A 9435-nucleotide genomic window follows, 5' to 3' on the forward strand; every position below is an offset into this window, starting at 1 on the left:
AAAAGTGTGATAGTAAAAGAATTGTAGCTAGATGTGGCAAGAGGAAGGAGGAGAATAAATGCCCTTTCAAAATTTATGTTGCACGGATGTACAAGGAAAGATCTTTTCAGATCAAAGCTATGAATGGTGACCTTAAATGTTCTATTCAGTTTAAGTTTGGATCCATTGTTTCCCCTAAATGGATTGGAAGACATTATGTAACTGAAATTGCAAATAAGCCAAAGATGAAACTTCAGGAAATGATTGATGACATCAGACAAAGGTATAGGTGTGTGGTATTTATAGGATAAGTTAGAAGGGCAAGGAAATGGGCCAAAAATTTAATATAAGGTAAACTCACTGAGCATTATGCAAGGATATGGAATTATGCCCATGAATTTTTAAGCTCAAACCCAGGGTCCACATGTCAAGTTGGGGTAACAACCAATCTAGATAGAAAGAATTATTTTCATAGGTTTTATATTTGTTTCAAACCATTAAGTGTTAGCTAGAAAATAGGGTGTGGGAGAGTAATTAGGCTTGGTGGGTGCTTTCTAAAGGGGCATGTGAAGGGTGAACTGTTAACAGCCATTGGTAGAGATGCTAACAACCAGGTCTATCTAATTGCTTCGGTTGTTGTTGATGTGGAAAATATGTCCAATTAGACTTGGTTCCTTGAGCTACTCAGTGGTGATCTAGACCTTATTGATGGAAGGGCTTGGTAGTTATATCAGATCCAACATAATGTAAGTTTCTTTATACCATATTAATCCTTTTCAAATTACCTATAAATACTTACATGTATGATGGTTTTTGTATAGGGTTTGTTGCAATCTGTTAAAGATATATTGCCACATGTGCAGCACCGGTAATGTGCTCGACATATATATGCAGATTTCAGGAAGGCTTACATTGGGTTGGAGTTCAGGAAGCTGTTTTGGGCTGCAGCTGTTGATAGGTTTTGAGCACAACAACATTCCTATGTGTTCATGCAAACCTAATTGCTTTCGATCTTAGTTGTTCTCTAGTTATACATGAAAATAGAAGTTCCAAAGCAACAACCCTAATACTAGCATACAATTTCAGAAATAAATATGAAAACTAGGGTTTTAGTGTTGCCTTTCTTGTTATCTTGTAATAACAAGTAATCCAATGATGATCTCAACTCTTGAAATCTTGAGTGCCTCATGTGCTGCACCTCTAATGGAATCACAAACACCAAAGCAAATGATGAGTGAGATAGGGGCGAAATTCGGCTAGGGTTTTTCCTTGTGAAGTAGTGGCCGACTGCAAGAGGTCTAGGGGCCTTTATATACTTGTGGCTACTAGGGTTTCAAGGGAAACCCTAATTCCTTACTTAGGCTCCATGAAGCCCATGCACATCCCTTCTGGAAGGCCTTGGACGATTTCTATAGGGCCTCCCTATAGAAATTCATCCAACCCATTCCAAGGAAGTCCAGTAACCCAATTTGCAACTATCAGTGATTTGCAAACCAGTCCCCTTACTTTTAATCAGTTCCTTTAATCCAAAATTAATACCAAATTAATTTCTCATTAAATACTAATTAAATAACATGATTTCCAATTAATATATTATTAATATTATTATATATTAATAAATCATTAAATAACCTTTGTCTCCAAATTCGTCATGTCAAGTTACTATGGTGAAGGCAACCCAAAAGGACCATGCTAGTATCAGATCAAGTACATACCAATTATAGATATGGGCTTGGACACCTAATCCCACAGTCTCCTACTTGGATAAGTCTAATAACTAAAATTGCAAGTATGACTTCAGAATTTTATTAGCAATCGTAGCTTTCAAAAGCCGATGTCAAACTCTAACCCAATCGATGACGTGTCCTTTAGATAAGGGGCCTTACAATTCTCCGGTCTACAAGGTATCGTGTGGAAAAAAGACATGGAACATAATCATTCTCAAAGTCTATCAGTTTGTTTCCCGATTTCTGATCTGTCTAACAACGAACTTAATTGAACACATCATTTGAGTCTTGACCAGGCCCGACACATAAGTCAACACAAAATCATCGAGGGGCCCAAGATATCACTTTTCCCGTTAGGGAAAAATGAACTGATAAACTTTGAGTTATATGATTCTACTTTTTACTCATCAAATCGTACACAACAATATGTTTTATAACATCAAGTTACTGATGCGTTTACGAATTATCAATACACAACCAACTTGTAAACATCAACTCATATATCTCGGTTTAAAGATTATACGATATTATTGTCTCACAATTACTCGTGATAAATCCCATGAAGTCATTCAAATGAGCATGGGTTTTATCCAATACTCAAATCGTATTTCAGGAGTACTCATGAACGTTGTAGCAAACCTTCGCTATGTATAAGCACTTAGACAATCTACAAAGCAATTCATGACAATCTTGCCTCATTACCTACTTCCAAAGTATGATCGACTGTGGATGATTTAAATAATCCAATTATACTTGAAGTAAAACACGCAAAAGAGAAACAATATTAAATAATTGAAACAAGATAGTAAACACTACTCATAAATAAATCTCCATTACTTAATCAACAAAATGTCAATTACATTTATCTATTACAAGTTTCTAAACATCTATCTAATCACTAGAACTAATATCGCCCTTCAGACCAATGCTCCTCGCATGTGGTTTTGAGCAAAACAACATTCATATGTGTTCATGCAACCCTAACTGCTTTAGATCTAAGTTTTTCTATAGTTATACATGCAAATAGAAGTTCCAAAGCAACAACCCTAATACTAGCATATAATTTCAGAAATCAATATGAAAACTTGGGTCTTATTGTTACCTTTCTTGTTATCTCGTAATAACAAGTAATCCATTGATGATCTCGACTCTTGAAAGCTTGAGTGCCTCACGTGTTGCACATCTAATGCATTTACAAACACCAAAGCAAAGGATGAATAAGAAAGGGGCAGAAATCGGCTAGGGTTTCTCCTTAGGAAGTGGTGGCCGATTTCATGAGGTCTAAGGGCCTTTATGTACGTGTGGCTGATAGGGTTTCTAGGGAAAACCCTAATTCCTTTCTTAGGCTCCATGAAACCCATGGAAATCCCTTCTGGAAGGCCTTCGAGGATTTCTATAGGGACTCCCTATAGAAATTCGTCTAACCCATTCCAAGGAAGTCTAGCAACCCAGTTTGCAACTATCAATGATTTGCAAACCAATCCCATTACTTTTAATCAGTTCCGTTAATCCCAAAATTAATACCAAATTAATTTCTGATTAAATACTAATTAAATAACATGATTTCCAATTAATATGTTATTCTTTTAATATATTAATAAATCATTAAATAACCTCTCTCTCCAAAGTCATCCTGTCAAGTTGCTACGGTGAAGGCAACCCAAAAAGACCATGCTATTGTCAGATCAAGTATATACCGATGGTAGTTATGGGCTTAGACACCTAATCCAACAGTTATGAGTGCTTATTTGAGGTATAATCTCAATCCATCTTCTGTTTTGGTGATTGTTTATAGAGTTAGGGTTTTCTAGACCCTTTGGTAGATGGTTTTGATTGAGTAAACGGTTCCTTTTCACATTATGGTTTTGGATCTGGATCCATAGGGGTCCAGAGACCTTACTCCTTTTAGCTTTATGTGGATTGATGGTGAATATGAACTTAGGATGCCATATTAAAGGTCATTTCTTCAAATAGAACCTTGGAGCCTTTGCATGGGCATCAAGCTTCGAACTTTACGTGATTATTTGGACTAGAAAGGGTAGATCTATTGAGTAGAGCATCAGATTTGACCTCAGGAAGCCATTGGAAGTGTGCATGGATTGGACTCGCTGAGTCCATGAACAGACTCGACGAGTCGAGTCGAGTTGTCCCGAGACTGTGAATCTAGAGAGTGACCCGCCGAGTTTAGTGAGTGACTCGATGAGTTAAAAGAGAATCAGAGGAGTAGAGTCCACGTGTAGACTCGCCGAGTCGCCCAAGTGCACTCGACGAGTTAGGTCAAAGTTTGACTGTTGACTTTGTTGACTTCTAGGGATTGGTCAACAATGGGGTCTTTCAGTCAAGAGAGGGGTAAAATGGCCTTTTACCCATCTGAGGATGCTAAGAGAGGGTTAGGTCTAGTCTCGAGAGTTATATTTATGAGCGTATCTTACTTTATGTGGTTAGGCAGAGGCTAGACTATACTGCTACCGAGTTAGGGATTTATCGAGACATCTGAGGTGAGTCTTCTCACTATACATTACCTAGTGTGGTAACCATGAGCAGACCGGAGGGTCTTATATGTTATGTGTTGTTTTTTTATATGTGTTTGTGATATATGTATGCTATGTGATATAGACCGGACCGGAGGGTCCAATGATATAGACCGGGCCGGAGGGTCCAACGAGACAGACCGGGTCAGAGGGCCCAACGATACGGAACTGGGGGGTTCCGCTGAGACACATAGACCGGAGGGTCATATTGTAGCCTTGAGTGGCGTATGTGTTGTATGTGGTATTTTGGGGAACTCACTAAGCATTTATGCTTACCGTGTTGTGTGAAATGTGTTTCAGGTACCAGCGAGGATCGCGGGAAGGCGTCAGCTTGATTGTACACATTGTTGGAGTATTTTGATGAGATTCTGGGGAGATGTTTTTGGATATTATATTTTGATATGGATGTTTATGATTTAAGATACATTTTGATCTTATTATGAATTGCAAATTTGAAAAAAAAAAATGTTTTGAAAAATACAGTGTTACAAAATGCTTGTATATGAGAAGGGTTTGCGGCCAACATGTGACCAAAACATGGGTTTATGGCCACGGGAGATTCCATGGCCGTAAACTCTTGATGTTTATGAGATTGATGATGTTCCAGTACTATGATCTAGTGTTTAACATGTCTAACTAGATGATAGATGGAATACTCACACTTTTGAGGGCCTTTGAGGAGTTTTCGGCCACCAAGAACAAGTGTGTGTTCTTGGTGAAAGATGATGATTATGGAGATCTAGCCAAAAAGATGATTTTTATGGATGGAATCAAAGGATGATACATGATTAAGAATAATAACAACTCAAAGATGGAAGAAACACTTACATTTTTGAAGATCTAGTATGAAAGGCTTGATGATACTTGAGAGAGAATGGATGTTCTTGACTTGAACATGTAAGAATGAAAGAAAAGTGAAGGAAATGACACTTAACGGAGGAGTTTACGACCAACCTTGAGTTTACAGCCGTAAATTCATGTGTTATGGCCGTGAACTCCTTTCGTTGGTGTTTAAGGCTTGAATGTTGTACAGTAACTCTAGCAGGTACTTCCTAACACTCATTCTTTGACTGTACTACGCTTAGAACACTCAAATAGACTATAAACAGTGCTAAAAGATAGCAGGAATAAGTCTAACTTAAGGTTGATTGTACTGAATTTACAAGGAAAAAAAATTCGGGTTGTCACATAAATGGCTAACAGATAGAAAGAATTGCATAGATAAGAAGATGCATAGAAATAGAGTTGCATATGTTGCATTCCAGGTCGGATATGTCCCAATCGCGCAAAGGACGCAACATATGGCTGACAGATAGAAAGAAAGAAAATAATTTCCTACAGACCTACTTTATCAGAACCCCCCACTCGCCCTATCAGTATCGGAATTATGGACATGAGTCCATACATCGAGGAAATGTTAAGCCACAATTCTAGATACATATGAATTTTAGTGCATCATGCAGGTTCCCATGTTTATCTCATTGCTCAATCTACCTAAGCTTCGTATTGTCAGTCTAAATAGAACTATCTAAGTCCATATTGTCAAGTCCTTTCATTATCAATCTATGTCGAGTTCTTTTGAATCCTTTGTGCCTACCAACACATTAAACACAGAGTCTAGAAAATTTGGCTTCAGTGCATTACACGAATTCCGTATTGCCCTTTAGCACTACACTTCATATCACTTCCTAAACAATACCTACTAACAAAAAACTATAAGAAAATAAAAGATTATCTTTAAAATAAATCATTGTAAGAAAAACTCAGGAGTATCTAGAAGAAAACTCAAACCGTAAGTCATCAATTGAATTTGCATCCAAAAGGTCTAAGAAAAGCACACATATTTCAATCTCAAAATAGATCTGAAAATTCTTCACATCGTTAAGTACAAACCCTATGTGTGATCCTTTCCTTTCTTCCTTTCCCGCAGAGGACACATACTCTCAAACAAAGTTCTGAATGTTGTACGGTTGAGAAATGTCCACTATCATGTGCCTGGAACAGCCACTACCAACAAACCGAAGTCTGATGATATGCCTCCATAGTTGCTCCAGCACAGAGCAGGATCAGTTGATTTTAGGAACCAAGTCCATTTTGAAACTAGGTCGACCATTCTCATCTACGCAATGTACTCTCTCCCATGACATATCTTGCTTATCACAAACAGAAGATGAAGAAATATTAGATTCATTAAAAGATTTGGGAGAGTGAACCTTTAGTACCCATCTGTAGTTGGGTTTAACTCATTTCTTGTTTGATCGGATGGTTGGCTCAGTACTTGCTTTTGAACTTGAAGTCGGCCATCGAGATGGTTTTGACCTAACCGGACTTGGCTTCATTGGAGCATCTCTTGAGCTTGGATTCTTGGCCGACTTTCCTTTCTTGTCCTTAGGAGATGAATTCTTAGCCTTTTTCGCATTCCAGTCGCCATTTCGTGATTATGACCGCGAAGGGTTTCCTTTGAAAAATCTCCCTCTTTGCGCATTCTATCATCCTTGTGTGTAGTAGGGAACGTATGCGCGATTCGGACAATTTCTAGCAATATGTCCAGGTGTTCCACAATGAAAACATATTTATTTCTTCATGTAGGAGTTGTTTCTTTCTGCCCCTGGTGGCATGCCCTTGCCTTGTCTCTAATTGTTCCCGCAAGCACACTTGCAACAGGCACTCTGTTTAGCTTGAATTGGTGGTCTGTATTTACCAACAACAGGTTAATTAGAAGCAACAAATTCAGAGTTCAAGGAGACATTGGTTTGACAATCATCAGAATTTGCATAACTAGAATCAGTTATGTTCTCCTTGTTCTCATCCTCTACTACTTTACCTGCACATGAAGTAGAAGCATTAGAAACGTTCACCTGAATAACCTCAGTAGGACCAAATGGTTTAGTCTTAACTGAAGTTGGGACAGGGGTTGGGCTATATTCTGCAGGCATTTCATCCTCATTGGTCTCAAGGGGTGGGTTATAGTTGTCATTAAGGGGAGGTGGAACACTATTATACCCTAGACCCTTATTTTGATTATCTTTAAATTTATTTGTTTTTCGATCATAGATGCAAGTACCTCACATGACACATCGAATTTCTTAAACGTGAACTCAACATCATTATATTTAGCTTTCAATGCATCAAGTTCGGCCGTTATGCTAGTAAGTTGTATCTTAACATAATCATAATTTTCACATTTATTGCTATATTCTTCTTGAAGTTTTCTAAAATCCTTAGTTTTGGCCTCTAGTTGTGTTTTTAAAGATTTTTGGGTATTCCTAAGTGTATATCCTTCATATTTAAGGTCCCTATTTTCCTTTTTTAGCAAATCATTTTGTTCACGAAGAAATTTAATTGTAGCTTCACAAGATTAAGAATATGAAACTTCATTGACCGGGATGTTTGAGGAACTTATTGTTTATCAAAAATGCCCTTTGACTATAAACCGAGAAAGTCAACCTTAAAAGTCAAGTTCAAAAAGTCAAACTTAAAAGTCAAATTCGAAAAATCAAACTTAAAAGTCAAACCAAAATGCTAAACTTGAAAATTTGAAAGATAGACGAAAAAGTCAAAGGTCAAACTTGAAACTTAAAGTCAATTTTTGAGATCAAAAGTCAATTTAGAAAGTCAAAGCTTTGGGTTGAAAATGAAACTTTAAAATCTGAAAAATTGATTTATGGGCCAAAATTGTAAAAATCCAAAAATTGGAACGAAACAACAAGGCTATTTGAACAAAATCGGGAATGCATTAAACATCTTGCATGCTAAATCAATTGGTAAGGTGTGGCCGTGTGGGTTGTGTGTGGGAGAGACTTTGGTCTGAATCTTGCAACCCCCCGAATTTTTGATTTATTCGCTGCTGGCCGCGAATGCAAAGGCTGGATCCGAAGTGTTGGGTCGATAATCCGTGGACCGCAAACGAGTGGAGCCAAGAACTCTTCGGAAGCCAAAACCGCCGAGGAACCCAAATCTGAGATTTCGGCCACCGTCGAGAGGACCGAGGTCTGACCGAAAACGTGAAACCTAGCCGTAAATGAGTTTACAGCCGAAAATGAGTGTACAGCCGAAAACGGGTTTATAGCTGAAGGGTTTACAGCCGAAAACGAGTTTACAACCCAATGGTTTGCAACTGAAAATGCCTAGTTTTTGCCAAAAACACGATTTTTGACCTTTGTAGCTCCAAAACTCGATCAAAAGGTCGTTTTTATGAAAAACACGAAGAATAAACCCCAAATATTTTGTCAAAAACTATCTTAAAACATAAAATCCTTAAAGAAAAAAGTACAAAAACGATCCAGATCTTGCCAAAGAGATTGATACAATCCAAGCTCTGATACCAACTGTAAGTCCCAAATTTTGGGTGATGTATCAATCAGATCCACTTGATGGTGAAGAATCCCAGTCAAGTGGATGATACAAGATCAAATGGAGAAGAAGAGAAGAACAAGATAAATCTACGATGTATTGATGATAAGTATGATGCTCCAACACAAAATTCACACACACACACACACTCTCTGCTTTTCATTAACTTTCTCTCTTTACAATATGATTATTAATGAATGCCCCTCTCAAGGCCTATACCCACTCCTCACCCCTATATATATATATATATATATATATATATATATATATATATATATATATATATATATATATATATATATATATATATATATATATATATATATATGGACCGCAAACCCAAGGATCAAACACAACGGGTTTTCGTTGCAAACTACAATTAAACCCAAAATTGTCTTCGCCGAAGACTAAAAACAATAAATGCTTAGAAAAGCCAACTATAAAACAATTTTTAGACCCAATAGTTATCAAAGTTTTTAAGTGTTTAATAATATATGTTTCTTTGATTATATTGTTTAAAAAAATACAATTTTATGTATCAACAAAACATAAATAATTATTCATTTGTAACGCAGAGAAATTAGTCTAGTTTAAGTTTTAATAAGCTTAGCCAAATATCCTATTATTTCATTTGCAATTGGGATGGTCGCTTATACACAGAGCCTCGAATAGCACCTTCTTCATCTTATTATGAATGTTATGCATGAATCCATTGACTATTAATTGCTGCATCTTTTGGTTGTTGGTTCAATTTGTCAGCGACATTAACTGTTTCATTGATGCCCTCTTCATCTGTTCCCAACAACTATTTGGTATGATTTGAATTTTCCAATAACTAGGAACAC

The sequence above is a fragment of the Lactuca serriola genome, chromosome 4 (assembly GCF_051521515.1).
Source record: "Lactuca serriola cultivar US96UC23 chromosome 4, Lser_US96UC23_V15, whole genome shotgun sequence".
NCBI classification, from domain to species: Eukaryota; Viridiplantae; Streptophyta; class Magnoliopsida; order Asterales; family Asteraceae; genus Lactuca; species Lactuca serriola.